The sequence below is a fragment of the Urocampus carinirostris genome, chromosome 20 (assembly GCF_059441175.1).
Source record: "Urocampus carinirostris isolate Australia breed hairy pipefish chromosome 20, RoL_Ucar_1.0, whole genome shotgun sequence".
Taxonomy (NCBI): domain Eukaryota; kingdom Metazoa; phylum Chordata; class Actinopteri; order Syngnathiformes; family Syngnathidae; genus Urocampus; species Urocampus carinirostris.
The window spans coordinates 28,796,791-28,811,755 of record NC_142368.1 but is presented as its reverse complement, the minus strand read 5'-3'; the positions used below and the strand labels follow the sequence as shown (position 1 = coordinate 28,811,755).

At 41.2% G+C, this 14,965-nt stretch overlaps 1 pseudogene; it reads left to right on the top strand.

Moving 5' to 3' along the window:
- Positions 1-11,215: 11,215 nt before the first annotated feature.
- On the top strand, positions 11,216-11,372 carry LOC148346810 (U2 spliceosomal RNA; annotated as a pseudogene).
- Positions 11,373-14,965: the final 3,593 nt, after the last annotated feature.

Below are 14,965 nucleotides of genomic sequence, written 5' to 3'. Positions count from 1 at the left end.
TGTTGCTCGCCCTTGCACAATAGCAATAAGAGCCCTGTGGTTTTGTAAAGTGTGACATTCTTGTGTTTCCAAATCAAACTTCTTCAAAAAATCCCGAATAAAGAGATGTGTTGGTGGCAAGTTAAATGAAACTGGAATCAAACGATTGTTTGGTTCAAGCTTTAGCTTCCGCAAATATGAGCCCATCCAGAACCAGGTCATCGCTTGACTTTTCGGGTTGTTGGGTGGGCCCACAGCGTTTTGGAAGTGGATAGAGACATATTTGCTTCCCAGGAAAAGCTGGAGGTCAGGCACTCCTTTCCCCCCTTTTTCATTGTATCTCTTTTTATCCTTTCCCATTTTGAGCTCCAGACAAAGCGAAAGATGGCTCGGTCCAGTTGTAACAGCACGTTTCTTTTGGGCATAAAAACTAAACTGATTGACAAAAGCAGTGGGAGGATGATTGCTTTGATGATTAGGACCTTCCCTTCTATTGTCAGTTTTCTTAGTGACCAAAAAACAAGTCTTTGCTTAACTTTCCTTGTCACGTCATCCCAGTTGGTCTCCCCTCCTCCATCCGCATTGAATTTTATCCCTAGGATTTTCTGGTCTGTCTTTAACACCGTCAGTGGGAGTCCTGTCTATTCTGTCTCTTTCCACGTTCCATAAAACTTCACTTGTGATTTTTCTCTATTTAGCCTTGACCCAGACGCCCTCCCAAACAGGTCAGTCAAGTCAAGGGCTCTTCCAACAGATGCGCGGTCAGTACATGAAATATTAAAATCATCCATGTACAAAACACACTTGGTAATTTGTCCCCCACTTCCTGGGATATTGATGCCTTCGACAAATCTATCTTTTCTTAACATTTGTGCCAAAGGTTCAATGCAAAGAACATAGAGAAGGGGAGACATAGGGCAACCTTGACGTACACCGCAGTTGATCTCGATTGCTTCCGATAAATTCCCGTTAATCATGAATTTGCTGTAGATGTCTCGGTATAGCAGTCCCACCCACTTGATGTATTTTTGGGGAAAACCACATTTTTGCAATACCCTGAAGAGGTATTGGTGCGAGACTCGATCAAAGGCTTTTTCAAAGCCTAGGTTTAGGACCGCTAGTCGCATGTTTCTGTCTCTCGCATAACAAATGGTGTCACGGATCAGCGTGAGACTGTCGCTGATCTTCCTTCCCACGATGGCACAGGTTTGGTCCGGATCAACCAAGTCTCCCAAGACTACAGACATTCGTGTTGCTAGAAGCTTGCTGAAAATTTTACAGTCCACGTTTAAAAGCGTTATGGGTCGCCAGTATTTTAAGTCAATTTTGTCTCCTTTTTTGTGCAATAGAGTAACTATACCTATTCTGAAACTGTCTGGCATGTTGTCTCGACTAGAAAATTCGTTAAAAACAGTAATCAGATCTGGTGCATAAAAATATCCCAAAAAGTCCGGTAAAATTTGAGGTTGAGCCCGTTCTCCCCGGGTGATTTGCCTTTTTTCATAGTCTTTATGCAATCATTCAGTTGATCTTGGGTAAAGTCCGATGTTAAAAAGGGGTCTTGACGCACTGATCTTTAAATATGATCTAATACATGCCCCATTTCATTCTCATGAGTTTCTTTCTTTTCATATAATTTTTGTAGTAGTCTTCGACTAATTTGGTTATTTCACTACTTTCCTTTGTTATTTGCCCGTTTTCGTTTTGAAGTTTAAAAATCCCCTCATTTTTGCCCATATTTTTTTTTTAAAAATAGCGTGTACATTTTTCCCCTTCTTCTATTTCTCTTTCTCTGCTTCTTATTATGATGCCTTTGCTCTTTATTTCCGCCAAAGCGTTTAGTTCTTGTTTGGTCTCTTTGATTTCATCATTAAAGTCCATCCCCTTTTCTGTTAGGATGAAATAGCGTTGGAGTCTTCTTTGTAGTCCCGACATGCGTTTCATCTCTTTAAGTTTCTTGTTTTTCCCTGCATTTTTAAAAAAGGTCTGTGTTCGTTTCTTTGTCATTTCCCACCATTGTGCTCGTGAATCATACGAGTCTTGAAGGGTCTGCCAGTCTTTGTACAGCTCCCTGTATTGTGCGGCTAGAGCCTCATCCTCCAGCAGGGAGCAGTTTAACTTCCACAAACCCTTCCCAACAGTCATACCTGAAGGAAATGAGAAAGAGCAGGACAGTAGCAAGTGATCCGAAAAAAAAACTGGAATTAATCTTGCATCACTCAGTGCTAAACCCCTTGTAAATATGTAGTCTATTCGAGAGGCTCTGGCATTTGCACTACTGAACCAGGTGAAGCCCTCCTCTCCTGGATGTATGGATTTGAAACAGTCCTCCAGTTTAAATGTCCGGCACATGTCTTGTAATAAAGTTGATGTTTTATCTACTTTAAACTCTTCATCGGTCCTCTTTCTATCCTTCCTACTTAGGATGCAATTAAAATCTCCTCCCACGATTAGTGGTTGATGGCCTAGCATATGCGACTGGATGTCCTCTAAGAGTTCGTTCCTGAGTTGTCTGTCGGTATGGCCGTATATGTTAATGAGGTTAAAATCATTCCCTATATAAGAAAGTCTTGCTAAGATTGCGCGTCCGTCTCTCATCACAGTACTCCCCTTTATGATGAGTTGAGGGTTGTTTATTAAAATGGCTACCCCATCGTTACGGTTTTCATTCAAGCCACTCCATAATGACGGATATGGCCAAATCTCTTCCCACTGTTTATATTTTTTTAGAAAGGGGATGCAGCATTCCTGTAGTAAAAACACATCTGTTCTGATAGTTTTTAAGAACGATAAAACACTGTGAGCCTTAACCTTTGATCTCACACTTCTCACATTGATAGTAGAGAATGTAATGTTCATAATTGTTGTTAAAGTATTTAAACTAGTTAGACAAAACCGGGGGATCTGAGTCCATTCTTTGGTGATCATCGAGAGTGTCACCTGTGTCAGACACATCACTTAAGAGCAGTGCCTCATTTGGAGACTCACCGGGGAAAACTCTGGAATCCTCTGACTCTCTGTCTGTGGTTCCAGGTCTTCCCCTTTTTTCTGGGTTAGGGGGTGAGCCAGAGGACCTATCGAGGGGTCTCTTACTTCCCTGCCCACAAAGGTTCAGATTTTTTTCCCTCCCCGACTTCCTCCGGCTCAACTTCATACAGTTCCCTTGTGGGCTTTTTCATCGGCAATCAGCTTTCTTCTAAATCTCTTTATTGTCTTTGTTATCTTTATTCATTTCATTGTCTTTGTTACATTTATTCATTTCATTATCTATGTTGTCTGACATAATTTCATTTTTGTTGTTGTCTTTGTTAACTGCCTTCCTAGCTTTCAATTTGTTAGCAAACGATTTCGGGCAGTTTCTATAGAGGTGGTTCGTTTCTCCACAGAGGTTGCATTTTCTGCAATTGATACATTCCTCAAAGGAATGTCCAATTGTCCTGCACTGTCCACAAAAAAATCGATCACATACCTCAGCCAGATGCCCATGCTCACCACATTTGTGACAGAGTTTCGGTTGCCCTTGATAGTGGATAAAGCCACGGTTTTCCCCCAGGAATATAGTCGACGGGAGGTGTTTCAGTCCCTGAAAGCCCTGAGGATCTTGCCATTGTTGGACGGGTACCCTCCAGGCACCGGTCCAATAGCCTTTCTCATCCCTCACCTTCATAGCCTGGCCTTTTACCGAGCAGTATCTACTCAACCAATAACAGACGTCATCAGCACTCACCACCTCACTAAACATTCTGACAATGACAATCTTGTTGGCATTATCAGTCAGCTTCTCCACTGTAAATCCAGAAAACTGGGGCCTTACCCCCTCAAAGCGATTCCAAAACTCTTGATAAAGAGCTGCCGTTACAAAACTTACATCAAAGCCCTTGCCAGAAGGCATTTTTATGACAGCATTTATCTCCTCCTTTTTAAACTTCAGAAGCTTTTCAATAAACTTGTTAATAAAATCCAGCCTTGACATTCCCTCCGAAATTGCCACAACATCTTTGAGCAATAATCGTCCGCAGTTATGTCTCCGCCCGCCGGCATTATGCCCGGCCATGGCAGGACTCGGCTGCTTTACTTCTAGCTATGTCAAAATGGTTTGAATTGTAAAATTAATAGTTAACAACACACTCAAAACCGACGCCAATGAGAGTATAAACGCATAGAATGATCAGTGCTAACCTGATGCGTCCGCCATCAAAGCCAACTCAGTTCCACAATCATTCTCATAGTTCTACATGTACCTAGGAACCATTTCAAATTCCCTAGCGCTCAGCCATAGGTCAACAGCACACGAGACAAATAGTAAGCCATGTCCTGTCAGTGAGATTCCATCCATCACCTGGTGCTTAACACTTAAAGCGACCCTTTTTGAAATATGTTTGACTGGACGGACACTCTTGTCGTTGTATTGATAATTCTCAGACCACCTGTCTTTGCCTTATCACGGGATTTTGGTTTTGGGACCGGAGCGTGGGGAGGATTGCAACGTTGAACTCTGATTTACTTGAACTCGCAGCCAGAGGCTCATTAATATTCGAGGTCAACCCAGTTTCTACATAAATTGGTCAAAAATTGCAACGAGCAGACACTTTCCAGACACAAAGTTATGCAGGGCCTTTTCCCGACACTCTTCATAGTAACACTTTGCTGCAGATTTCCCAAGCAGGATAGTAAATCACCATCAAAAGTTCATGTTTTGAAATAAAAAAGGACCTAGTTGAAAAAGGTTTTTTTCATGTAAAAAAACACAACTGAACTTCAAGTTCATTGTAAAATATGCTATATGCACAAAAAACAGTACATCAGGGGCAACAATTTTAAATTTAAGAGCTTTCAGCACCCAAGTAAGGGTCCTGGCAAACTATGGCCCAAGGTTTTGGTAACAACTTTGTCCCCATTGTCCCTTTTGTGTGTCTACAACAAAAATACTACCGTAAATTCCGGACTGAAAGGCGCACCTGATCATAAGCCGCACCGCCCACATTTCGGGAGGAAAATGGATTTATTACATACACAAGCCGCGCCGCATGCACCCACGTTGAGAATAAAAGTCCTTTTTAACAGAGCAATTTTAATGAAGAGAACCTGTGTAGATTTGTTGTTTCTCCATTGTTTGCCAATTATCAGACACAATATTTTACACCTCAGAGCCACTAGATTGAAACATTTGTTTTCAGCGATGGGGTTAAATCAAGGTCCTGACCGATTTTTTTTTGGTTTGAAAAAATTTATTGACACTAATAACAGAAAACAATCATGACAATCTCAACAGCAATTAAGCACATTCACAATATTATATTCCAATATTACGTTTTTAACAGCAAACACAAAGTGAGGTTTGAACAAACCTTCTCGAAAATCAAACATATTCACAATTTCATTATATAACATCTTTGTTAGTGTCAATAGATCCGTCCAGGCCAAAGTCGATTGTCCTCGGTCTGAACAAATCCACCGACACCAACAGCAGCAAAACACATCCATCAAGCATATTCACAATTTATCCGTTTTTTTTTTTGTTTGTTTTTTTGGTTTGAACAAATTTATTGACACTAAAAACAGAAAATAATCATGACAATCTCAACAGCAATTAAGCACATTCACAATATTATATTCCAATATTACGTTTTTAACAGCAAACACAAAGTGAGGTTTGAACAAACCTTCTCGAAAATCAAACATATGCACAATTTCATTATATAACATCTTTGTTAGTGTCAATAGATCCGTCCAGGCCAAAGTCGATTGTCCTCGGTCTGAACAAATCCACCGACACCAACAGCAGCAAAACACAGCCATCAAGCATATTCACAATTTTTTTATATCTGACAATATGACGTGACGATATGACCTTTTATGGCCGGGCATTATACCGGCGGGCGGAGACGTAACTGCGTGAGATTCTTGCTCAAAGATGTTGTGGCAGTTTCGGAGGGAATGTCAAGGACTGATTTTATTAACAAGTTTGTTGAAAAGATTCTGAAGTTTAAAAAGGAGGAGGTACATGCTGTCATAAAAATGACTTCTGGCAAAGGCTTTGATGTGAGTTTTGAAACGGCAGCTCTTTATCAAGAGTTTTGGAATCGCTTTGAGGGAGTGAGGTCCCAGTTTTCAGGATTTACAGTGGAGAAGCTGACTGATAATGCTAACAAGATTGTCATTGTTAGAATGTTTAGTGAAATAATCAGTGCTGATGACGTCTGTTATTGGTTGAGTAGATACTGAACAAGAAATTAATGAAGTTATAGAAATACCCAATGAAGATGAACAGGAAATGAATAAAGTTATGGAAATACCCAATGAAATTTATCAAGAAATGCACAAAGAAATTGGACAAGACAAACAAATTGAAAAAACAGATGTACCTACCAAAACCCCTGGAGGAGAGACCAGAGAATCAAAATTGAAACAGGAAGAACCTGGAAATTCTAATTTGATTTCTCATAAAATACCTGAATTTGGACATGACAAACGAATAGAAAAAGCAACTGCCACTCCGAAAACACATATTAATCAGGAAGGGCCTGGAAGAGAGCTCAAATTAGCAAATTTGTTTGCTACGCCATTGCCGGGATTTGGAGAAGACAAACAAATCGAAAAGGCGAATGACTCTCCAAAAACCCATACGGGCACTGGAAAGAGGAGTAAAAGTAAGACAAAATTGGGAGTGGTGAAAAAACCAGAAACAAAGATAAGAGATTTAGAAGAAAGCCGATTGCCGGTGAATAAGCCCACAAGGGAACTGTATGAAGTTGAGACGGAGGAAGTCGGGGAGGGAAAAAATCTGACCCTTTGTGGGCAGGGAAGTAAGAGACCCCTTGATAGGTCCTCTGGCTCACCCCCTAACCCATAAAAAAGGGGAAGACCTGGAACCACAGACAGAGAGTCAGAGGGTCCCAGAGTTTTCCCCGGTGAGTCTCAAAATGAGGTACTACTCTTAAGTGATGTGTCTGACACAGGTGACACTCTCGATGATCTCGATGATCACCAAAGAATGGACTCAGATCCCCCGGTTTTGTCTAACTAGTTTAAATACTTTAACAACAATTATGAACATTACATTCTCTACTATCAATGTGAGAAGTGTGAGATCAAAGGTTAAGGCTCACAGTGTTTTATCGTTCTTAAAAACTATCAGAACAGATGTGTTTTTACTACAGGAATGCTGCATCCCCTTTCTAAAAAATTATAAACAGTGGGAAGAGATTTGGCCATATCCGTCATTATGGAGTGGCTCGAATGAAAACCGTAACGATGGGGTAGCCATTTTAATAAACAACCCTCAACTCATCATAAAGGGGAGTACTGTGATGAGAGACGGACGCGCAATCTTAGCAAGACTTTCTTATATAGGGAATGATTTTAACCTCATTAACATATACGGCCATGCCGACAGATAACTTAGGTACGAACTTTTAGAGGACATCCAGTCGCATATGCTAGGCCATCAACCACTAATCGTGGGAGGAGATTTTAATTGCATCCTAAGTAGGAAGGACAGAAAGAGGAACGATGAGGAGTTTAAAGTAGATAAAACATCAACTTTATTACAAGACATGTGCCGGACATTTAAACTGGTGGACTGTTTCAAATCCATACATCCAGGAGAGGAGGGCTTCACCTGGTTCAGTAGTGACAATGCCAGAGCCTCTCGAATAGACTACATATTTACGAGGGGTTTAGCACAGAGTGATGCAAGATTAATTCCAGTTTTTTTTTCGGATCACTTGCTACTGTCCTGCTCTTTCTCATTTCCTTCAGGTATGACTGTTGGGAAGGGTTTGTGGAAGTTAAACTGCTCCCTGCTGGAGGATGAGGCTCTAGCCGCACAATACAGGGAGCTGTACAAAGACTGGCAGACCCTTCAAGACTCGTATGATTCACGAGCACAATGGTGGGAAATGACAAAGAAACGAACACAGACCTTTTTTAAAAATGCAGGGAAAAACAAGAAACTTAAAGAGATGAAACGCATGTCGGGACTACAAAGAAGACTCCAACGCTATTTCATCCTAACAGAAAAGGGGATGGACTTTAATGATGAAATCAAAGAGACCAAACAAGAACTAAACGCTTTGGCGGAAATAAAGAGCAAAGGCATCATAATAAGAAGCAGAGAAAGAGAAATAGAAGAAGGGGAAAAATGTACACGCTATTTTAAAAAAAAAAATATGGGCAAAAATGAGGGGATTTTTAAACTTCAAAACGAAAACGGGCAAATAACAAAGGAAAGTAGTGAAATAACCAGATTGGTCGAAGACTACTACAAAAAATTATTTGAAAAGAAAGAAACATATGAGAATGAAATGGGGCATGTATTAGATCATATTTCAAGATCAGTGCGTCAAGACCCCTTTTTAACATCGGACTTTACCCAAGACCAACTGAATGATTGCATAAAGACTATGAAAAAAGGCAAATCACCCGGGGAGGACGGACTCAACCTCGAATTTTACCGGACTTTTTGGGATATTTTAGCACCAGATCTGTTAACTGTTTTTAACGAATTTTCCAGTCGAGACCATATGCCAGACAGTTTCAGAATAGGGATAGTTACTCTATTGCACAAAAAAGGAGACAAAATTGACTTAAAAAACTGGCGACCCATAACGCTTTTAAACGTGGACTGTAAAATTTTCAGCAAGCTTCTAGCAACACGAATGTCTGTTGTCTTGGGAGACTTGGTTGATCCAGACCAAACCTGTGCCATTGTGGGAAGGAAGATCAGCGACAGTCTCATGCTGATCTGTGACACCATTTGTTATGGAAGAGACAGAAACATGTGACTAGCGGTCCTAAACCTAGACTTTGAAAAAGCCTTTGATCGAGTCTCGCACCAATACCTCTTCAGGGTATTGCAAAAATGTGGTTTTCCCCAAAAATATATCAAGTGGGTAGGACTGCTATACCGAGACATCTACAGCAAATTCATGATTAACGGGAATTTATCGGAAGCAATCGAGATCAACTGCGGTGTACGTCAAGGTTGCCCTATGTCTCCCCTTCTCTATGTTCTTTGCATTGAACCTTTGGCACAAATGTTAAGAAAAGATAGATTTGTCGAAGGCATCAATATCCCAGGAAGTGGGGGACAAATTACCAAGTGTGTTTTGTACATGGATGATTTTAATATTTTATGTACTGACCGCGCATCTGTTGGAAGAGCCCTTGACTTGACTGACCTGTTTGGGAGGGCGTCTGGGTCAAGGCTAAATAGAGAAAAATCACAAGTGAAGTTTTATGGAATGTGGAAAGAGACAGAAAAGGCAGGACTCCCGCTGACGGTGTTAAAGACAGACTAGAAAATCCTAGGGATCAAATTCAATGCGGATGGAGGAGGCGAGACCAACTGGGATGACGTGACAAGGAAAGTTAAGCAAAAACTTGTTTTTTGGTCACTAAGAAAACTGACAATAGAGGGGAAGGTCCTAATCATCAAATCGATCATCCTCCCAATGCTTTTGTCAATCAGTTTAATTTTTATGCCTAAAAGAAACGTGCTGTTACAACTGGACCGAGCCATCTTTCGCTTTGTCTGGGGCTCAAAGTGGGAAAGGATAAAAAGAGATACAATGAAAAAGAAAAAGGAAAAAGGGGGGAAAGGAGTGCCTGACCTCCAGCTTTTCCTGGGAAGCAAATATGTCTCTCTCCACTTCCAAAACGCTGTGGGCCCACCCAACAACCCGAAAAGTCAAGCAATGACCCGGTTTTGGATGGGCTCATATTTGCGGAAGCTAAAGCTTGTACCAAACAATCGTTTGATTCCAGTTTCATTTAACTTGCCACCAACACATCTCTTTATTCGGGATTTTTTGAAGAAGTTTGATTTGGAAACACAAGAATGTCACACTTTACAAAACCACAGGGCCCTTATTGCTATTGTGCAAGGGCGAGCAACAGTAAGCCCTGTGCGGGGGCTTGCGTTTGGCGAATCCACAACGGTTTGGAGCAACGTCAATCATCCTGCCCTCCCAAACAGACTACGAGACTTGTCATGGATGGTGGCTCATGAAGTTCTCCCAGTCAGAGCTGTAATGCACCACCGAGGAATGTCAGCGACTTCGACGTGCCCTCGACCTGGCTGTGGCGCCCAGGAGTCGGTGAGGCACCTTTTTTGTGAGTGCAGCGCTGCCCAGGTCTTGTGGACAATGGCCGAACAACTAGGAAAGGTCTCGGACTTGCCAGCAGGAGAGGTCCCTGATGCACAGTACATGCTTTACGGGGTGAGTAGGTCGAGGAGGGCTCGGAACGACTTTGCCAGGGACTGGCTCACTCTCGCCGCCATCAAGGACGCCATCTGGACCTCCAGAAACCTGCTGGTATGGAGGTGCAGGCAGATCCCCCCCGTGGCTGTGCTCCAAATGGCTGCAGATACCATACAATATGCGAGCGGCGGGCCTAGGACGCAGCCATAAAGAAGACTCATCTGCACCCACCCGGAGGGTGGAGCCGGAGCTACACTGTGGGAGTCCTGGCAGCAACGGCCTGGGTTGTGGAACCCAGAAGGGAGAGGACCCACGAAGAAGGGAGAGGACCCACACAGAGGACTTGAAGAATGCTGCTTGGGAGGGTGGGATGGCAGAGCTATGCCCTTGCACAATAGTATTGCCTTTTACACACTGGTTAACTACTGTTAAAAGAAAATAACTCTGAAATTGTTTAATTGATGTTGAAAATGTCAGGAAAAAATGTTAAAACGTCATATTGTCAGATATAAAAAAATTGTGAATATGCTTGATGGCTGTTGAGATTGTCGTGTTTGTTTTGCTGCTGTTGGTGTCGGTGGATTTGTTCAGACCGAGGACAATCGACTTTGGCCTGGACGGATCTATTGACCCTAACAAAGATGTTATATAATGAAATTGTGAATATGCTTGATTGCTAATAAGATTTTCGAGAAGGTTTGTTCAAACCTCACTTTGTGTTTGCTGTTAAAAACGTAATATTGGAATATAATATTGTGAATGTGCTTAATTGCTGTTGAGATTGTCATGATTGTTTTTTGTTTTTAGTGTCAATAAATTTGTTCAAACCACAGACCAAAAATAATCGACTTTGGCCTGGACGGATCTATTGACACTAACAAAGATGTTATATAATGAAATTGTGAATATGCTTGATTGCTATTAAGATTTTCGAGAAGGGTTGTTCAAACCTCACATTGTGCTTGCTGTTAAAAAAGTCATACTGAAATATAATATTGTGAATGTGCTTAATTGCTGTTGAGATTGTCATGATTGTTTTTCTGTTATTAGTGTCAATAAATTTGTTCAAACCAAAAAAATCCAATTTACTAACTGATTTTTGCAATCCGGAGATGGAATAAGAGCTTGCTCTGTCCACTCCACGCATCGGCCCGGTATTGCAGTACCTCCGGGAACGGTGCATCCGCAATGATCGCAGCAAAGCTTTAAGGCTTGGACCTTAGGGTGCATTCGCAATGATCGCAGCAAAGCTTTAAAGCTTGAATCTTAGCTAGGCCTCTTGGCTGAGAAGAAGAGTCCTCCTAGGCTTGGTAGCGTATTATGAACTGACCAATAATGGATAATGAATCAAGAAGATAGAACAATAACTCTTAAAAAATCCCTCCCCCCCGGACTATACTCTTAGGGATCTTTTCTATCGTTTTTGGCATCGGCCCAGTATTACAGTACCTCTGGGAACGGTGCATTAACAATGGTCGCAGCAAGGCTTTAAAGATAGGACCTTAGCCTGGCCTTTTGGCTGAGAGTAAGAGTCCCGGCTCCTGGGCTTTGTAGCGTAATTTGAACTGACCGATAACGGATAATGAATAAAGAAGTAGAACAATAACCCTTAAAAAACTTTGGTATATGGCAGCGCTCCTTTTGTAAAACTCAAGTGATAGAATAAGCCCTGTTTTTACAACAAAAATTGAGTGCCATTCTAGTAATTTCTCACAGCATGTGAGCACAGTTTTAATTGTTTTCTAACCAAGTTTTTATTTTGGAATAATGTTATTTAAACTTAGATGAGGTTCCTCAAGTTATTTTGCTGCTACTGTCCCATGCATTCTTGTAAGGATCTGCCACCAGTGGGCGCTGACCGGGGTAGTGGCGGGATTGCACACAGCCTGGTCTGATCCCCTCCTACCTTTCTGTCGTTATCCTTGGCCTTTATATTGATTGCGCCGACAGGTTAGGCTGTCGGTTCATTGCTATTGTTATGATACGAGCTGGTTTGCTTCTGTTTCTTGGTTTTCGTTTAGACATTTTGTTGATTGTTACTTTCTACCTTTTTGTTCTTATTTCTTAGCACACCGGCCTATTTTCCTTCTTCCCTGGACACAGGTGGGTACAACGCATTCTGATTTTATCAGACACATTCACACCCTTTTTTAAATAAAATGACAGTTAACACATCATTTGACACTTCCTCCCCAACACTCCTCCAGACTTTTATGAGATTATCAGAAGTAGTCGATCTCCATTGCTGAACCTTGGTCTGTTTTTTTTGTTGCGGGAAGAGCAGTTTGCTGCAAGGGCCTAATAAATTACGCTAATGCTTATATTTAAAGGGGTTCATATTGCCTCTGGCCTGTTATCAAGACTACTCCAGTGAGAATGTAAACTACCTCCTCCCTCGGGCCAATATTTAATGCAATCGGCCTTTTAAACAACTGTGGTGTTTATGTTATGACAAATAAAGGGCAGATTAATCCAGTCTTTTTCTCACTGCTTTACACAAACTCTGTGAGGATGGAGGACTCATCCTGCCAAAAGTAGAATTAAATTTAGAAATAAGTGAATACCTACAGATATCCATCCATCCATGCATTATCTGCACCGCTTATCCTCAGTAGGGTCGCGGGGCTGCTGGAGCCCATCCCAGTCATCTTCGAGCAATGGGCATGGGACACCCTTAACTGGTTGCCAGCCAGTCGCAGGGCACACAGGGACAGACAATTTGCTCGCTCATTCACGCCTAGGGACAATTTGGACTGGCCGTTTAACCTGACATGCATATTTTTGGAAGGTGGGAGGAAACTGGAGTGCCTGGAGGAAACCCACGCAAGCACGGGGGGGAACATGCAAACTCCACAAAGGGGGTTTGATCTTATGGCCTCAGAACTGTTTCTTACATGCGCTAACCACTGGGCCGCCGTGCTGACACCTACAGACATGTCCCATAAAAATAAATGAACACATAAGTAAATCACGTAAAACTCAAGTTTATGATATTAATGCAATCCATGCATTTAATTGTGCATTTTGTCATTTATTTTGTCATTGATTATATTGATATTATTATTGTCAAGTATTTTGTTGTTGGTTTTGTCGTGTATTTGTCATATTTTCTTTTATGTATTGTGTCATGTATTTTGTTTTGTATTTTGTTATTTATTTTTTCATGTATTATTTTCATGCATCTTTTCATATATTTTGTTTAATATTTTGTTATTTATTTTGTCATGAAAAAATACAGAACAAAATACATGACACTGTTTTTGTGTCTGTCCACCCAAGTAAAGGGGGAAGAAATTTAGATATGACCACTATCTTTCACAGGCAGTCAGGTACGTAACCGTGGATGTGAAAAATTTTCAAACAGCTGATTGAGCACTTTTGGTTTTGTTGACTTTGCATTTTTCTCAGAAAGACATTCCGATCACCTAGGCCATAATGGCATTTCATATCGACACCGTCTTTCACTGGTAACCCCAAATGTGAAAACTACCAAAAGAGCTTGCTTGGCCTTTTTGGTTTTGCTGACTCAGCAGCTTCCCTGAAAGATGTTCTACTCGCCCAGGCCAGAACAAGTTATCAACACTATCTTTTACAGAAGGTCGCCTGACCTACCTAGGTTACCCCAGATGTGAAAACTGGCAAAATAGCTGAATTGGCATTTTATGTCATGCTGACTCAGCTTCACCAAAAATACATTGTACTCTCTCAGGCCAGAAGTTTGGCCAAGACCACAAATTCTTACAAACACTCAGAGGAGAAAATGCCCATGACCTTAAGGGAAATGCCACCCAAAGCAGTTGATGCTCTAATGCAGCACAGAAATTGTAGTTACAGTTACAGTATTTATACATTTACTTCTACATATGCAAGACTCCTTCTGGGCTCATTAATTCCAGCAGAGATAGACCTAGGTGAGTGTAAACAGAAGTAAGGCAGAGGCTCATGAATCACACCTCAGGTTTATAGATGGGAGTATGGGTGTGTGTGGGTGTCAGGTGAAGGGGGAGTAGGGGGCTGGGGGGTTATGAGCCCACACAAGTAAAGCCGCCTTAAGGAAAACAAGCTTAATCCTGCTGATAAAGGCTCAATTGCTGCAGCATTTATTTGGACACTCGGTGCCTGGTTGAGGCCAGACCCTAATGAGACAGCCGAGTGGATTCATCACCGTTGAAACAAGGTTATCAGACACTGCCGCCCTCCACTACTTTTAATCAGCCTTCTCACTGGTCACCCCCTTTCGGCGACGCCTCATCTTCAGATCTGTCAGCATCCATCAGGACTTGTAGACTGATGACCTCGCCTTGTTTAGTTTAAGGACCTATATGAAGGCAACGTGTAATTCCTTCGAGTAGGGGTAGGCGATACTGGGAAATCTAGTATCAATCCTATACAAGTAAATATGTGGTAGTATCAATTGATATTGATCAGATTGTAATACTCTTTGCTTGGATATGTCTGAATAATTTAATAATTGAACCCTCCTCTTTGAGTTAGTTTTTTTTTTTTTTTTTACGAAAAACACAGAGCAAATATTGTTGGCACCTAAAATGTTTTGTCTTTTATCAAATAACTACATTTAACTTTAACACTATAAAACGATTAATTGAAACATTTCTATTAGAACTGTATCAGAACGAAAGCAAAGTGAGATAAATGAATCAGGAGCAATGCAACAAAAATAGAAATATATCAATATCAACATGACAACTGTACTTTCATTGTACAACATTTTGAAAGTAAAGTCAAAAAGTGCAATAGTGTAAACAAAACAGACCTTTAAA